Genomic DNA, 14,863 nt, shown 5'->3' on the forward strand with positions numbered 1-14,863 from the left:
CTGGCCTGTTTCAGCAGTATCTTTAAAAGGGTAAGCCTGGGGATGCCACAGTGGTGCCGGCAGGAGCTGTGAAAGCTATCGTGTAACCAGAGAGTGCCCAAAGCAGAAGATAGACAAGAGTATCTTCAGGGAGCGACATGGTCAGGAGGCCTGCAAGTAGCACCATGAGAATCTCCACGCATTGGAGAATGGAAGAGGCACATGGAAGTTACAGAAGTGGCCACCGTGGTAACCTGAAACCGGAGCCCTGCAGAAAGGGGAGATGGCACTTCTTGAAAGGCAGGGTCCTCGTTACCTTTGAGCTGTAGTTTTCAAACTTCTGGCGTGAAGTGAGGCAATGCAATACTGTCTTAGTACCTTTCTGTGTGTCCCTGTTATAATGCAGACTGATGATGTATATATTCTAATTGTATATTAGAATTTGTGGGTTTTTCATTAAGTGGGTGTTGTTAATGAACTGTCTTATTTTTGCATTCCATTCTTTCAACAGATATTTATTGAGAAACTATTACATACTGAATACTGACATAGGCCTTGGAGGAAATGAAAAGACAGACAGGACTTCCTGCTCTCATGAAGCTTACATTTTAGTGAGGGGTGATGGACAGTGTGCAAAGGATTGCACAAAGAATTGTAATCGGCTGTTGTAGTAGAGAGAGACCAGTTAACTTCTTAAGATTAGGATATAAGTGGTGAAAATAAATGGGCAAGTGAATATGGAGGAAATAACATTTCAGTCAGAAAATCTAAAGCCCATTGCAAAGGCTGTAAGGTAAGAGTAAGCTTGATTTATTTGAAAATCTAAAGTCGAGTTAGTGTGTTAGAACATAATGAGCAATGGAGAAAGTGTTAGGGAATGGATCCTAGACACAGGCTTCATGAGATGAGGTAAGACTTTGGAGTTTTATTTCAAATGCAGTTGTTATGGAATGGATGTGTGTGTCCCTTCAAAATTCATATGTTGAAATCTAACACTAATGTGATGGCATTTGGAGGTGAGGACTTTGGGTGTTAATTAAGTAGTGAAGGCAGAGCCCTCCTGAATGGGATTCGTACCCTTATAAGAAGAGATCAAAACTAATTTATTTTCTTTCCACCATGTGAGGAGTCAGCAAGACAGCTGTCTGAAACCAAGAAGTAGACTCTTACCAGACACTGAATTGGCTAACACCTTGTTTTTGAACTTCCCAACCTCCAAAACTGTAACAAGTAAATTTATGTTGATAAGCCACCTGGTTTATGGAATTTTGTTATGACAGTGTAAGCTGACTAAGATGGCAGTGGTAAGATACTAGAGTATTTATAGGTAGAAGACCAACTTTTACCAAAGAATGATTTTTTTCCTTTTATAAAAGAATACTCTGGGAAATGAATGCAGAATAAATTATAGGGATTAGGGATAAGAGTAGGTACATGGAAACTAGTTAAGAGATCACTGTAGTAGGCATGAAAGTGGGTGATTGTGGTCACAAGGGAGATTAATGAATGAGTATAGGATGTGATTTTAGGTAGGGACAAGAAACTTTTTGAAATGGGTTGGACATGGAGAGTAACGAAAGAGAAAAAAAGATTTCTGGTTTGTACAGTTTGTCTAGCAAGGGACAATTTAGAGAGTAGAAATGTGACATCCCAAAATACGCCTGGAGTGAATGCATCGAGAGCTTTGTCCCAGCCATTTTGAGACTGAGGCACTGCTTTGAATTACAGGTAGAAAAGTCAGATATGCTTTTGGATATTCAATCCAGAAATCAGGAATTCCTGAGTTCAGAGAAAGCTTACATTTAGATATATGAAAATAAAACATCAATAAATTCAGCCTTTAAAATCATTACAATGACATCTCCAAGCCACTAGTATAACACCTTGCACATAGTAGGAATTCAGTAAGCATTTCTTAAATGTATTTCCATATGGAAGGTATAATGCTAAAGATAGAGCATATAAAAAAAGAATAAGTGGTTTGAGTGGTATGAGAGATGGCATGTTAGTTTTCTATGGCCACTGTAATAATACACCATAAACTGCATGGCTTTCAACAACGGAAACTTAGTCTCTTATAGTTTCAGAGGCCAGAAGTCTGAAAGCAGTGTCACTGGGCTGAAATCTAAGTATCAGCAGAGACAAGCTCCCCCACAGACTCTCGGGGAGAATCCTCTGCTTGCCTCTTCAAGTTTCTGATGGCTGCTGTCATGCCTTGGCTTGTGGCTCCTTCATTCCAATCTTCAAGATCAGCATCTACAAATACCTGCTCTATGTATCACCTACTACTTTTCGTCTGTTTCATCGCCTCCCAGAAGCCCTGTTCTGAGGTTAGATGTGACTGCCGTTAGAACTCACCCGGGTAATCTTGTCCTCTCAAGATCCTTAATCACATCACATCTGCAAAGACACTTGCTTTTTTTTTTTTTTAATTTTTTAATTTTTTAATTTTTTGCCATATAAGGTAACATTCAGAGCTTACAGGGTTTAGGAGGTGATATCTTTTGAATGCCATTTTCCCCATTCCACTACAGATGGAGTTTATATACTGATAAACATTAAAATTATAAGGATATATAATTATAGCTAAAACGCAGTGCTGTGTGAAGTATCATAGGAGCATGAAAGTGAAACAAATTAATTCTGGGGATGACCCAGGAGGAGTACTGCAATACCCTGGGTCTTAAAGGAAAAGTAGGAATTTGTAAGGTTGATGGCATAGGAAAGGAACCCCAGGCATGAAGAGCTATATGAATAAAGGCAGGGGGCTGTGAACATATGGTGTAAGCAAAGGAACAATGAATGAATACACTGTAATCTCAGCTCCTAAGCAAGAAGTATTATTGAGTCCCTGCCATTGTTTAGCTCAGGTGGATACAAAATAATTGAAGACATGATACTTGTACAAGTCTGTAAACTTAGATCAGCTTTGGGGAAATAAGATGTGCATACATGGATCAAATAAAGAATAATAAAAATCAATATGTAATTATATGCTAACCTTTGTAATATTTACTAGGACTTCAGGAATAAAAGGTATCACCAGGAAACAGTTATTTTGGGGGATGGGGAATGCCATCATACTAGATGAGCATAATGTGAATATGTGGAGAAGGTAGAGTGAGTGCACAAAGTAGTTTAAGCAAAAGAAAGCATGAAATAAAGCAGGATAGAAACTGAGAGGAAATGAGGCTAATAGCATGGTTAGAGTCCCTAGAAGAGCAAAGAATGAGATTAGATAAACCAAGATGTGGTCCTGCTATTGAAGAATTTAAGAGCCCAGGGAAGCTGGCTCCCTGAAGCCTTTCTCAAATAGTATGGACCATGTCGGCACGTGCATGCCTGCAATAGAGTTTGGACTGTGTTATTTACTACCATGTATAAGCATTTACGATTAAAATAGAGAAAAAATTTTGCATCCATCAAATTGTGAATTCTCTGAGAGAAGAACACATGTCCATGCTTTTTCACTTTCCCTGTAATTTGAAACAGGAAGTGTTACAGAAAGCCATTACTGAGAAAGAGAGAAATTGACACAGAGATTGTAAGGGAGAGAGAGAGAGTTATGTTGTTGACTAGTTCCCTAGCATTATACAGAATGAACACTGTGTAAAACCTGGTAGGAGAGTCATTTAAATGATTGCCCCAGATCACTGCCCGATCATCTGGTTAATGGTGATCTTCATTTAGACTAGCAATGAGCTGAGAGAGACAGACTGTAAAGGAGTTAGCATAGGAAGGACTGATTTTTACCCAACACACACACACACACACACACACAGGCATGCACTCCCCTGGACTCTCTCACCTGGGGCATAAGTATAATGTTTTTCAGCCTGTCTGCCTTAGTAGAATTGATAAGATAAGATAATATTTACAAATTATGCTGGGAACCACAAAAGTTGTTCTACTAATAAAAAATATTTTGCTAACATGGCATTTGATTTGAAAGTTTTAAAAAGTCCCTACATACTTGTAGAGTTATTATAAGCAAGGGAGACAATTTCAGTGGTCAGGACCTAAGAAGTAGAGCTGTCTGTCTTCTTTAAGTATTCTTTTTGTTGATCTTACAAATATTTCAGCACTGATTAAGGAACAAGCAATGTCCAAGGATATGACATTTAATTTTTGTTCTGTTTTTAATTATGGATGGAAGCAGATTATGACCTGGGTGCATTCATTCATTTCATTTATTAAAATATACACAATTTTTCCTGCCTGATGTTCCAAATACATTTTTCCAACTGCTCACTATGCTTCAGACACTATATTAGACTCTGGGAATACACAATTTGAAAGGCAGGATCTTTTCTCCTGAGAGCACAGTATAATGTAAAAATAGATGCAAAAACACATAAATATGTAATCACAAAAATATAGGGTAAGAAAATAGTTAATGGAAGTCTTTACTGGGAATTTCAAGTTAGTCCTCAGGAAGTGAGGGAAGACCTCACCAAGAAAATAGGAGCAATTGAATGAAAAAGAGACTCATCTGAGAGAATGGAATCATATGTAGATTTCAGATGGGAGAAAGTGTGGTAAAGCGCTCAGATGCATGGAGGAATAAGGCATCCTTCTTTGATACTGTAGGTGAGTAGGATCCACGGTGGAAGGGCTGTGGTAACTGAAGGGACTTGTAGGAAATTGTACTCTGAGTACACTGTTTAGGGGGGATCTGTCAAAGCACGATAAACACTGGAGAATGATACTGTCAGACGTGCATTTAAAGGTAATTTAACAGAGATGAACAAGCACCAATGAGATAAGCCTCTATAAATATTAATTAAGGACTAATAGTTAATATCATAATTAATAGTTAATGATTATTAGTTACTATTTCTGGCAGGCATATTATAGCCGTGGTGTGGTTATTATTTTTTCTTAAATGCCTGTATTGTTCTAATGCTGATCACTGCAGTGTCCAAGAATAATGACTTTGAGATCCTTCTTTTCTGTTTCCTGAGTTTGGAGGTTTGGTGTCTCCGGGTCTCTATTCATTGCCATTTTGTGTGGCTGCGCTATTACTGCTAATAGGGAACTCAGGAACCAGCAGTCTTAGGTGGGCAGGTCAGAACTCACTGGGGTCTGAGAACAGTACGTAAAGGAGGATAAACCAAGAGAAAGTAATTACTATAATAATAACATGTCCAGAGAGGGATCTTGACCTTTCACAATCCTGAGCCATCGAGGATGCTCCACTGGCTGTCTGGAATAGTGAGGAGATACATCTCCCCTACCAGGCTAAATATCCTTTTTGAGAGAACCTCACTGAGGAAGAAAGTGACGTCTGCTGAGTTAATGCACGGGGCATAGTTGTTTGGAAGTCCAGGATTAGATGTCAAGGAGGAGAAAAAAAATGTGCACACCTAAGAGGATCTAACATGTATTCAGAAGTACAAGACTGGTTAACACACAAGCTGTTCAAACTGAAATGTAGTGGGAAAGAAGAAATAATGGTTGTGTGTGGGGGGGGTCTCTGAACAAGGTAAGGACAGTCATACAGCTTCTGTGACACCCCTGTCCACGTGCATTTCTTTGTGATCATAAAGCTTCTTTCAGTGCCATCAGGGCATTCATCTTAATGTACAAGTAGGTTTTCATTTATAAGATTTAAGTCTGTTTCTCCTACTCTGGAAGCAAAGGCTGCTGCTAGTTTCTGATTTCTGTGTATCCACCAAGCCTACCTCAGCACTGGGGAAATAGTAAGTGCTTAATCAATAAAATTACCATTTATAAAAGATTTAATTAGTGTATGGTATTCCTTGTGACTGTCAAATTTTAACATGCACACAATCAGAATTTTGTTGTAAGGCAGGTTTTGATTCAGTGGTTTTGGGGTGTCACTACCGCTGGCCACACTTTGAGAAGCAAGGAATTAGACATTTAAGGATGAACATAACATCTAAGATCCAGGAAGCTTAGTAACTCGTCCAGTTCACCCAGCAGATAGAGGAGTTTTGGATTCCAACCCTGCCATGCTGACCTCTGTTCTCAAGCATGCTCTTTGCTTTCCTAAACTCCAGCCCTTCTTAAATGTGACCACACAACTCCCCTGTCTCCCTTCCAAAACTGTGCCTGCCTTTCTAGGGTCCTGAAAATCCTGCATGAGTAGTGGAGGGTTGCTGCCTTTTTACATGGTACACTACCAGAAAGCTTTCATTTCTCTAGACCCAAACTAAATAGCTTCACCAGTCAAAAATTATGTCCTCACACAGTGACTAAAGGTGGATTCTCTTCCTCTGCCTGTCTTAGCTGAAGTTACCTCAGTTACAGCACCCAGAGGTGGGATCAAAGAGAAACGGTGAGACCAGAGGTAAAAGTTCAGAAATGAGGGTGAAATAATGCCCATGGCTGATTACCTTCAAATACCTAGCTTTTAACAGATGCCAATTATGTGCTGATCTCTGAGAGATTAGTAAAGAACACTAGAAGAAAATACGGCAGTCTGACCTCATCAGAAGTATGTCTACTCTTCCTGAAGAAGTCTGTGTGACTGGACGTGCATGTGTCTGAGTGTGCCCCATCTTAGAACATGGCTATGGAAATGCACCATATGGCTTTTGGCTTCTACCGGGTGGGGTTTTACAAGAAAGAACGGGCAGGGTTTCATTTCTCCCAGCTGCAAAGATGCAGAAATGTTAAATTAAAAATAACCTTTCAGCTGATTCCTTGTATAATTGCTATCTTGTTTTGCTAATACTGTGGCTGAATTATAACTTGCTGAAGCCTTGGGGATTTGCATGCTGGTTTATCCTCTGAATTTGCATTGACATGGTTTTCAGTCAAGTGAGTAACTAAATCCTGTGGCCATGAGTGAGGCTGGAAGCATTTGCATTGAAAATCAGTAGGAGATTGGAGGAAAAATGACGCTGTGCAGTCTCCCTAAATAGGTTTGATGATGAAAATTTGGGGTGTCTAAAAATGCTGTTCACTTCCATTAAGTGGCTGTGGCTGCTGAACCCTTACTTGTACTTCCATCAAAAGACCAAAGCAACATCAGTATAAATGGAAAATATACAGACAGCTGGCACAGCGTGACACATTTGAGAAAGAACTATTTGCCAGAATCCTTCTAAATGCATTTTGGAAAGTTTGGGGACATTCTTGCTGAAAATGAATTTTCTGATAAAAAAAAAACAAAAACCCAAAACAAAATCCAAAACATTTGTTTTCTCCTCAGGGGCAAAATGTGTAAAGCCAGTGATGGGCTTAGAGTATCTCTTGATGTTATCAAACTGGCTTATGAATATTTTAATGGCAGTCAGTAAGACGTTGCATAAATTAAAACTTGAGTGAATGCCTGTATAGCCTGTGATTTTTTCCTTTCTATCCATAGTTTATAAAATGAGATTTGCATCTAGCACAGTTAGGAGTCTAGTACAAGGAAGACAAAAAACTTTGATCTCAAACCACGTTATCTGTTAGACTCTGATTGTGACTATAATTGCTTTAATTTGGTACAACAGACTCTTCCCATTTAAAGCTGTTAATCATTTGAGAGTATACTCAGACCCACCCACTGAAGAAAATGAAGTCCCTGAGATGTTAAGGGACATTCCCAGAGCTACCCATTAGCCACTAGTGAGTGTATATAAATCAACTTTTTGCCAAACAAAGGGGAGGTGGATATGGAAGAGATGATAGTTTTTTAATAAAGGGTTGATATAAAAATACCACAACATTGATGAGGTTCACATCTCCTTGTGTTTAGTGTCCTGGTGAGTTTCCACATTGTGAGAAATGGGATAGTAGCTCAGGATTCTAGAATATCACCCTATTGTTGTAATGAGGCTTTAGAATATTCCAGAATCATCTGAAGGGCTTTATAGAAAATTGATGCAGATATAGAAATTTGGATGCAGTTTGAGAGTAAACACAAAGGAAGTGGTAGTTCTTGCTTTCTTTTGGAGGAAGAGGCTTAAATTGGTTCCTGGACTAGGTATGAAAGCACATCCTTATTATCCAAACATGATGCCTGGCTTTGATGTTCCCGGTAATGAAACAGCAACAATGGCTAAGCCAACAGGGGAAAGCCTGTTGTGGGCTATTCCAGGATATCCCAGCTGTGAAGAGGAAAAGCCACAACCCTTGAGGTCCATGTGAATTTGTAATAAAAATAGTTTAGAGAGCTAGGAATAGCCCACCAAGTCTCAACAAATAAGGTTTGCATGAATAAAGAAAGCAGAGCTTTTGCAAGAGGTTATATCATCATCATGTCAGACTTGTTCTGTTATGGAGTGATGACACAAAAGATAAAAGATTATCAAGGATAAAACCAGGTTAACTGTATAAAATTACCATAACACCTTAGTAAGCTGTAGAAAAGGAAAAGGATGCCTCATGACGTCAGAAGGATTTGGAAAACTGTTCTACAGTAAGGTCAAACTGCTATGACTTATGATGTAACTCAACGGCCTATTCATGTTGCTTCCTCTTATTTCCTGGTTCTTGTTTGGTTTTCTGGGCAAGCAAAAAGAAGAGAGAGAAACCAAAAAAAGTTGCTATTTCTACAAACAGAAGAACATTGGCCTTCTTTGTGGTTAACTTACCTCTTTATTTCATATTTCATTCTTTTTCCCACTGTGGGTTTGCATGTAGTGATTAAACTGGTACTATAAACTGGAGGTTCTCCAAGTGTAGACCTCAGATGAGCCACAGCTGCATCACCTGGGCACTTATAAAAAAGGCATATGATTGGCCAGACCAACCAAATAAGAAACTCTGGGGGTGGAGCGCAGCAATGTTCTATAAAGCCCTTCAGATGATTCTGGAATATTCTAAAGTTTACAAACCATTGGTATAGACATGAAGGTCTCTAAAGGTTTTATAACATGTTCCCACTAAGCCTGCCTTAGTATAGACATTCTCTGTTTAATTAAGCAAGTTATATGCATTAAAGTAGATGAGAGTTCATGTTCTAAAACTGATGCTATGAGTTGTTTCTTCATAAAATAGAATAAACATGACATTTAATAGTTAAAAATATTGTCCCTTGCTGTGAATTAAATAAATACTAGGGTAGCTTCCTAGTTGTTCTTCATAGATTTGAAAAATGCCCTGATTTTGGAAGAACTAGACAATTGAAACACTTTCATCTTATGAAGAATGTCTTCAATAAAAATAAATTTAATGAAATTGAAATTATTTTAAGGGCTAGTTCCCCAAATTTCAATTCACTTACAATATATCAGCCCATTATATTTTTCTCTACTAATATTAGTTTCCTGGTAACATGATACATTGTTTTTAAGTATTTAAGAAATGTTATTGAAGGGAAAGTTTGAGTTCCTATGGCCAGGATCCTCACCTAAAACTGAACTTCTTGATGATGTAACTGGCCTGCTGCTAGGCTACTGCTTCCACACCCGTAGGCAATAAGCTATTATTGACTGAGTCACTATATAAAGAGCTTAGCCCAGTGCTCTGGGCGGAGGCAGAGACGAGGATTACAGACCTGCAGACGTAATTCTAGTGCTCAACCTATTGCCGGGAGAACAAGCCGGGTAATAAACCCTTTCAACCCAAGAATGTTCCATCCTCATTCCTCAGTCTTCCTGAATAGATAGTGAACTTGCTTGGGGCTGAAACCCATTTCCAAGACAGTTGTAAAGTATCAAAATTTCAATATAAAAATATTCAACAGAGTTAATGCTTTATTCTTTTTTTAATTTCACCCGTATTTCTGTGCATGTTTTATTCTTTCTTTAGCAGACACTTATGCAAGATATATATTTATTCATATTTTTCAATGTACTAAATATTGGACATGTGTGAAAATGAACTGAATTTTGATATAAACCTGATTGAAACAAAAATATATATCATATGGAATGAGAGAGTGTCTAAATAAGTGTAGAATAAAATCTCTTTGGAGTATCATCTATTATTTGTGAAGCAAATAGGTTGAAATAACCATTTCACCCCTTCTTTTTTAGTGCTCAGCTGCTTCAGTGAGTCCTGTGTGTGGCGGGTGATGGAGGGAATAGTCAGTGTGATTTCAAGACTTCATGTAGTCAGTACATTCAGGTATTTTCAACAAACTATCTTTCACTATAAAATTCCCTATGCTATTTAGCAAACCTAACAGGTTAAAATGGTTTGGATTTACACTGGTTCAGTTTCCTCTATGTTCAATCAACATAACCATCTAGTGATATCAAAGCTGGGTAGTCAGGGGCCCATGTTGATGTGGATTCATCAATGTTTACCTGTTCCTCTGGGAATGCAGGCAAGGAAGGTTTTATCCTTGGAATAAATAAATCAATGTTTTGCTATGTGTGCATGTGTATGGGATTGTGTGTATAAAGATATATACATATATATAATTTTTAAAACTCAATTGCACTTTGTTTTTAAGAGCTTCTGAAGAACTTTTCCATTAACAGCTAAAGCAGATGGGTTTCATTAAACTGCCCAGACCATTTTTTCCCTAATCATCTGCCTTGCCCAATCTGGGGGGGAAAGGGCAGACACATGAGGAATCTATTCTTCTCTAACCCTCTCTGCAAGGCATCTGCTAAGACCTCATTCATCACTGGGAAAGCTGTGAATGGATAGCTCACAATACCCCAAGGTCTCATTGCGAGTGGTGGTATAACGCCTAACCTCTCCTCTGGTAAAGAAAAGCAACATGTACTTTTGTCAAACTGTCAGCAAACACTTCCCTCTTGATACAGTTTGCTGAACCCAACCTTCTGCAATGTCAGCTGGCCACAAATGTTTCATTTTTGAAGAAAACCCCCAACCGTTGCCTTGATGTGGTTCTCACTAATGAGTACTTTTGCCTCTGTGGTGGCTGAAAGTGTGTGGGGCTTTGTTTGCCTCCAGAGGGTTCCAAACTATTTAGGAAACAAAATGGCTTTCAAATTTGATTGTTAAATTATACTATTAGGCTATGTGGGCTACATAACTATGTAATAAAGTCAGCCCAAAATATCTCCTTTATCAACTATGTTCAGAATGATAGGAGAGCGTTCAATCATTCATACTATCATAGAACTGCCCTCCTGGCCGACTTGAAGAGTAATGGATGATTGCAATATAAGCAGCAGACGCCTGTCTCACTCCACCCCAGGCATCAACTGGACTGAATGCCAATGTAGTGTTCACTATGTGGCCCACACTTACTTTCAATCGTGAATGCCATACCTTTTCAATCAAATGAGATTAAGGCTGGAGTCATCATCTACTTGTTAATTATAGTGTAAAATAACTCAATCACTTTGTGTTTTGAGGTGGCATGAAAGTTAGGACAGAGATGATGGCATTCATTATGCAAGATGTGAAGTGGTCCGTTCAGCCATGGAAACTTCTTCCATGTAATAATATTTACCCTGATTCCCCTCATAATTTCAGTTCCTGGTTGTCTAGAGGCTAAGACATGTTGAAAATACAACCTTTCCTTACTTTCCATGGAGTGTCTTCTGTCACATGGTAGCTTTTTATTTATTTTTTGTTTTAGTACAACTACCTCTCCATGTCTGAATAGTTGCATTATTGCTAAGTAACACAAAAGTATTTCAATTTATAGTGAATTCATCTATTTAATGTCAAAGTGAGTTTTTATGTCCTCAGAGATGATTTTCTGTTCACAAATACTTTGATTTAACATTCACTATTAAATATATTGAAATTACATTCCTTAAATTGTAGGAGTTTTTTTGTTCTTTTTACTTTAATATTTATTGGTAAGCCTAGCAAATGCTAATCACTCTTAAGAGGCTTTTGTAAGTAAGTGCTTTTTCCATTTATAAACTTATTTAAATACACTTCCCAACCATTTTAAACTATTTGAGGAATGATTATATCTTCTTTTATGCTTACATAATTAAATTATCCAGTTGACAATAAACTATCCAAAGTACTTAAGTGAATCTTATGAACCAAGTAAGTAAAATATGTGTGGCATTCTCATAAATCATTCCTTAGTATGTATAAGCTTTACCAGACCTCAATATAAAAGTGTAAGACTAGATTAATTACTCAGTACATTTAAAAGCCTAATTATATCAACCCTGATTGGCTAAATTCTCAATTTTTTATTGAGAAATTGAAATATTGATATTCTGGGTTAAATTCTTTTAGATATTTCTCTACTTAATTTTAATGTCCTTATGGTTACTATATGTAAGTCAATTAGATATTATAATACATCGTAAAATCCTTGACTCTTCCTGTTCTGATGGCTATCGTTGTGTAATGACCAGAAACATAAATTGGGATTCCAGTGATACACCCTGAACTCTTTTTCATCTGTAAACAAAACTTTGTAGCTTAAATAATGGGGTAGTCAGGTAGAATTATCCATGCCACATCATTGCTTACTCCTGACAACTTGTAGAAGTCTGCACATTTCACCAATATGCCATGTCATTTAATGAGACTTTGTGTTATTTTGTCTTCTTATACATTTAGGTGGATTCTCATGCTAAGTTTACAGTTCTTTAAGACAATCAAATGAAATAGGGCTGAATTTTTAATTTTTCTAGTAGTTTGAGAGTTCTGCCAATATCACGTATCTTTGAAGTCATGAAAAACCTTGAAGTGTGGTAAATAGGGAACAAAATTTCATGTATGTTAAGCCTATTTTGAGGACTCATCAGCTTCATGCCTTTGATTTACCTGTTTTTAGCCACTATCATTTCTTACAAAATAGTCTATAAGGCATGACGTCACAGTCAAACATTTCGTAAGCTTACACCATCTTTGTTGCCATCACCTCTCAATGTAAATTCACTGATTCTGTTAAATAGCTTTACTTCCACCCCCACCGAATAAAATGACTTCCTAAGTACAATCAGTGAAACCTTACATATGCCTTGAGGCCAACATCAAATCCCACTGTACCAGGAGGGATCTTCATTATTTCACTTAGATGTGACCATAGATACCAAGGCCCTCAAATTTGCACTAATGGTTCTCCAGCCATGCCGGTCAGAATTCTAGGTGGGCTCTTGCCCTGGGCGATAAGAGGAATGGGGTGTCAAGTAGCTGGAGTTCTAAATCTTGCTCACCTGCTTCAACCAGAGTGGAAACACTCTATTATTTTTCCTTGTTCAAATGCAGTTTACATCTCTATAAGAATACCGCAGCTTGAAAAGTAATAAAGGGATCCAAAATAAAACAAAACAAATCTTTCCTCTCCCAGCTTGATTATAAATGCCAAGAAAGTGATCATTTCCAAAATTCCTTTGATTTCTCCCATACCTCTTTGTCTATCATAATGAATAAAATGCTACTATACAGGCTAACATTATGCTAGGTAGGTATAAGAAAAGTAAACTATTATTTTAGAGATACTGTGGTATAATGGAAAAATTAGGCTGACGGTTAGGAAAGCTAGTTCAAGCCTGTAGCACTTGCTGTGTTAGCTCTAAGAGTGAGATGATTGGCCCCCAATTAAATTGAGTAATAATTGCCCTAATGCCAAATCAAGCACTACTGCTGAGGCAGGTAATAATTCTGGTTAAGAACTTGAGCTCTGAACCTAGACTGCTCAAGTTCAAATCCTGGCTATACCTTACACTTTTGACCTCTGATAAGTTACTCAACCTTCCTAGGCCTCAATGTTTTGATCTGTAGGATGAAGAGTACCATACCTCTATGTCCTACAAGGTTTTGCATTAAATAAAATAAGGCCAAAATCGTGACTATCATCAGTATTAACAAAATTACTATAACAGCATCTTTTCTGGCCAATTACCCAGAAATAATATGTACCTATTTGTATTGGTGGGCCATCTTATGAAAGGTGATATGATGGCATCTATTCTTTATTCATTAACCTCTTCTCCTTGAGGTAAGCTTCCTAAGAACAGGACATCAGGGTGAAAAACCTGTCCTGGTTTGCCTGGGACTTTTCCAGTTTTAACACTCAAAGTTAAAACCCAGGTACCCCTTGTTTCTGGGCAGATAGTTTTACTCTCCAGCCTCTTTCTCTGTCCCCTAAAATATTCAACATAGTTTCTTACATGTAAACAGCATTCAATTAACACCTATGAAGTAAAATAAATTCAGTTGATCACTGTCAAAATCCATCTATTGGTTCACTATACACCAGACACATTTCTTAACTGCAAAACCAAGGAAAATGTCTGTACCTTATGTGATTGAAAAGTTGCCAGGTGAATTGCACAGGTCCAGGAAAGTCAAAGAAGATTAAAAGAGAAAATCTAATAGTGCAATAAAAATAAACTACCCTGAAAATTTTAATATACAGTAATTAAATATTTTATTCATCCATTGGCAAGTAGAGGAGAGGTTGATATTAACTAGCTAAAGTAGTAATCTATTAAAATAAATGGGTCCAATAGGCATTAACTTTTAATAAGATAGCAATTGTATGTTTAATAAATACCAATAGTTATGAAATGTAATGATGGGGCATTATGGTAAGGGTTTATAAAATATATTTCCTTTAAGGATTCAAAAATGTTTTAATAAATGATATTTGTTAAAAATCATATACAGTGAAATAAGAACATCTCTGCTTTAAGGAAAGCATGGGTAATGCTCTCTACTAATTATTAGTGCTAATGCACGCTGAAGGAGGCTGCTTGGTTATCCATCTTTTGAAATCCCCATCAACGAGTCCTTGATCTTGGCCGTCCCTTGAGGGCTAATGCAAGCCTGATACGTTCATGCTTTGCACGCCCAGCTTCAGTGATAGTGCATCAGAAGGGTAGAGGTTCATAAGTCATACTTTCTGCTCTAGTCTCTGTTAGAAATATCAACACAGCATACTTTCTGAAGAGTTTTAAGTACTTCCAACCCCTGTTGGAAACAGGAAGGGCAAAGGTAAAAGCAAAATTTTTTTTAAAAGTGAAGGAAACATTGCTGAATTTCAAGAAAGAAAAAGAAAAATGCTTGCTTTGCATTTGGACTA

At 37.6% G+C, this 14,863-nt stretch overlaps 1 protein-coding gene across 12 annotated transcripts in view; it reads right to left on the reverse strand.

The window, feature by feature from the left end:
* The window catches only part of LOC140845164 (bifunctional 3'-5' exonuclease/ATP-dependent helicase WRN-like), a 152,502-nt gene that overhangs the window by 67,285 nt on the left and 70,354 nt on the right, over positions 1 to 14,863 (reverse strand). Inside the window, exon 4 of one of the 12 annotated variants that reach the window (XR_012123891.1) lies at positions 9,506 to 14,751. The exons of the other annotated variants lie outside the window; for them this stretch is intronic. The gene's annotated coding sequence lies outside the window, so the exon portion shown is untranslated. Of the gene's footprint in view, positions 1 to 9,505; positions 14,752 to 14,863 lie in introns of those variants that run through there. 12 annotated transcript variants of the gene reach the window in all.

The sequence above is a fragment of the Manis javanica genome, chromosome 12 (assembly GCF_040802235.1).
Source record: "Manis javanica isolate MJ-LG chromosome 12, MJ_LKY, whole genome shotgun sequence".
Lineage (NCBI taxonomy): Eukaryota > Metazoa > Chordata > Mammalia > Pholidota > Manidae > Manis > Manis javanica.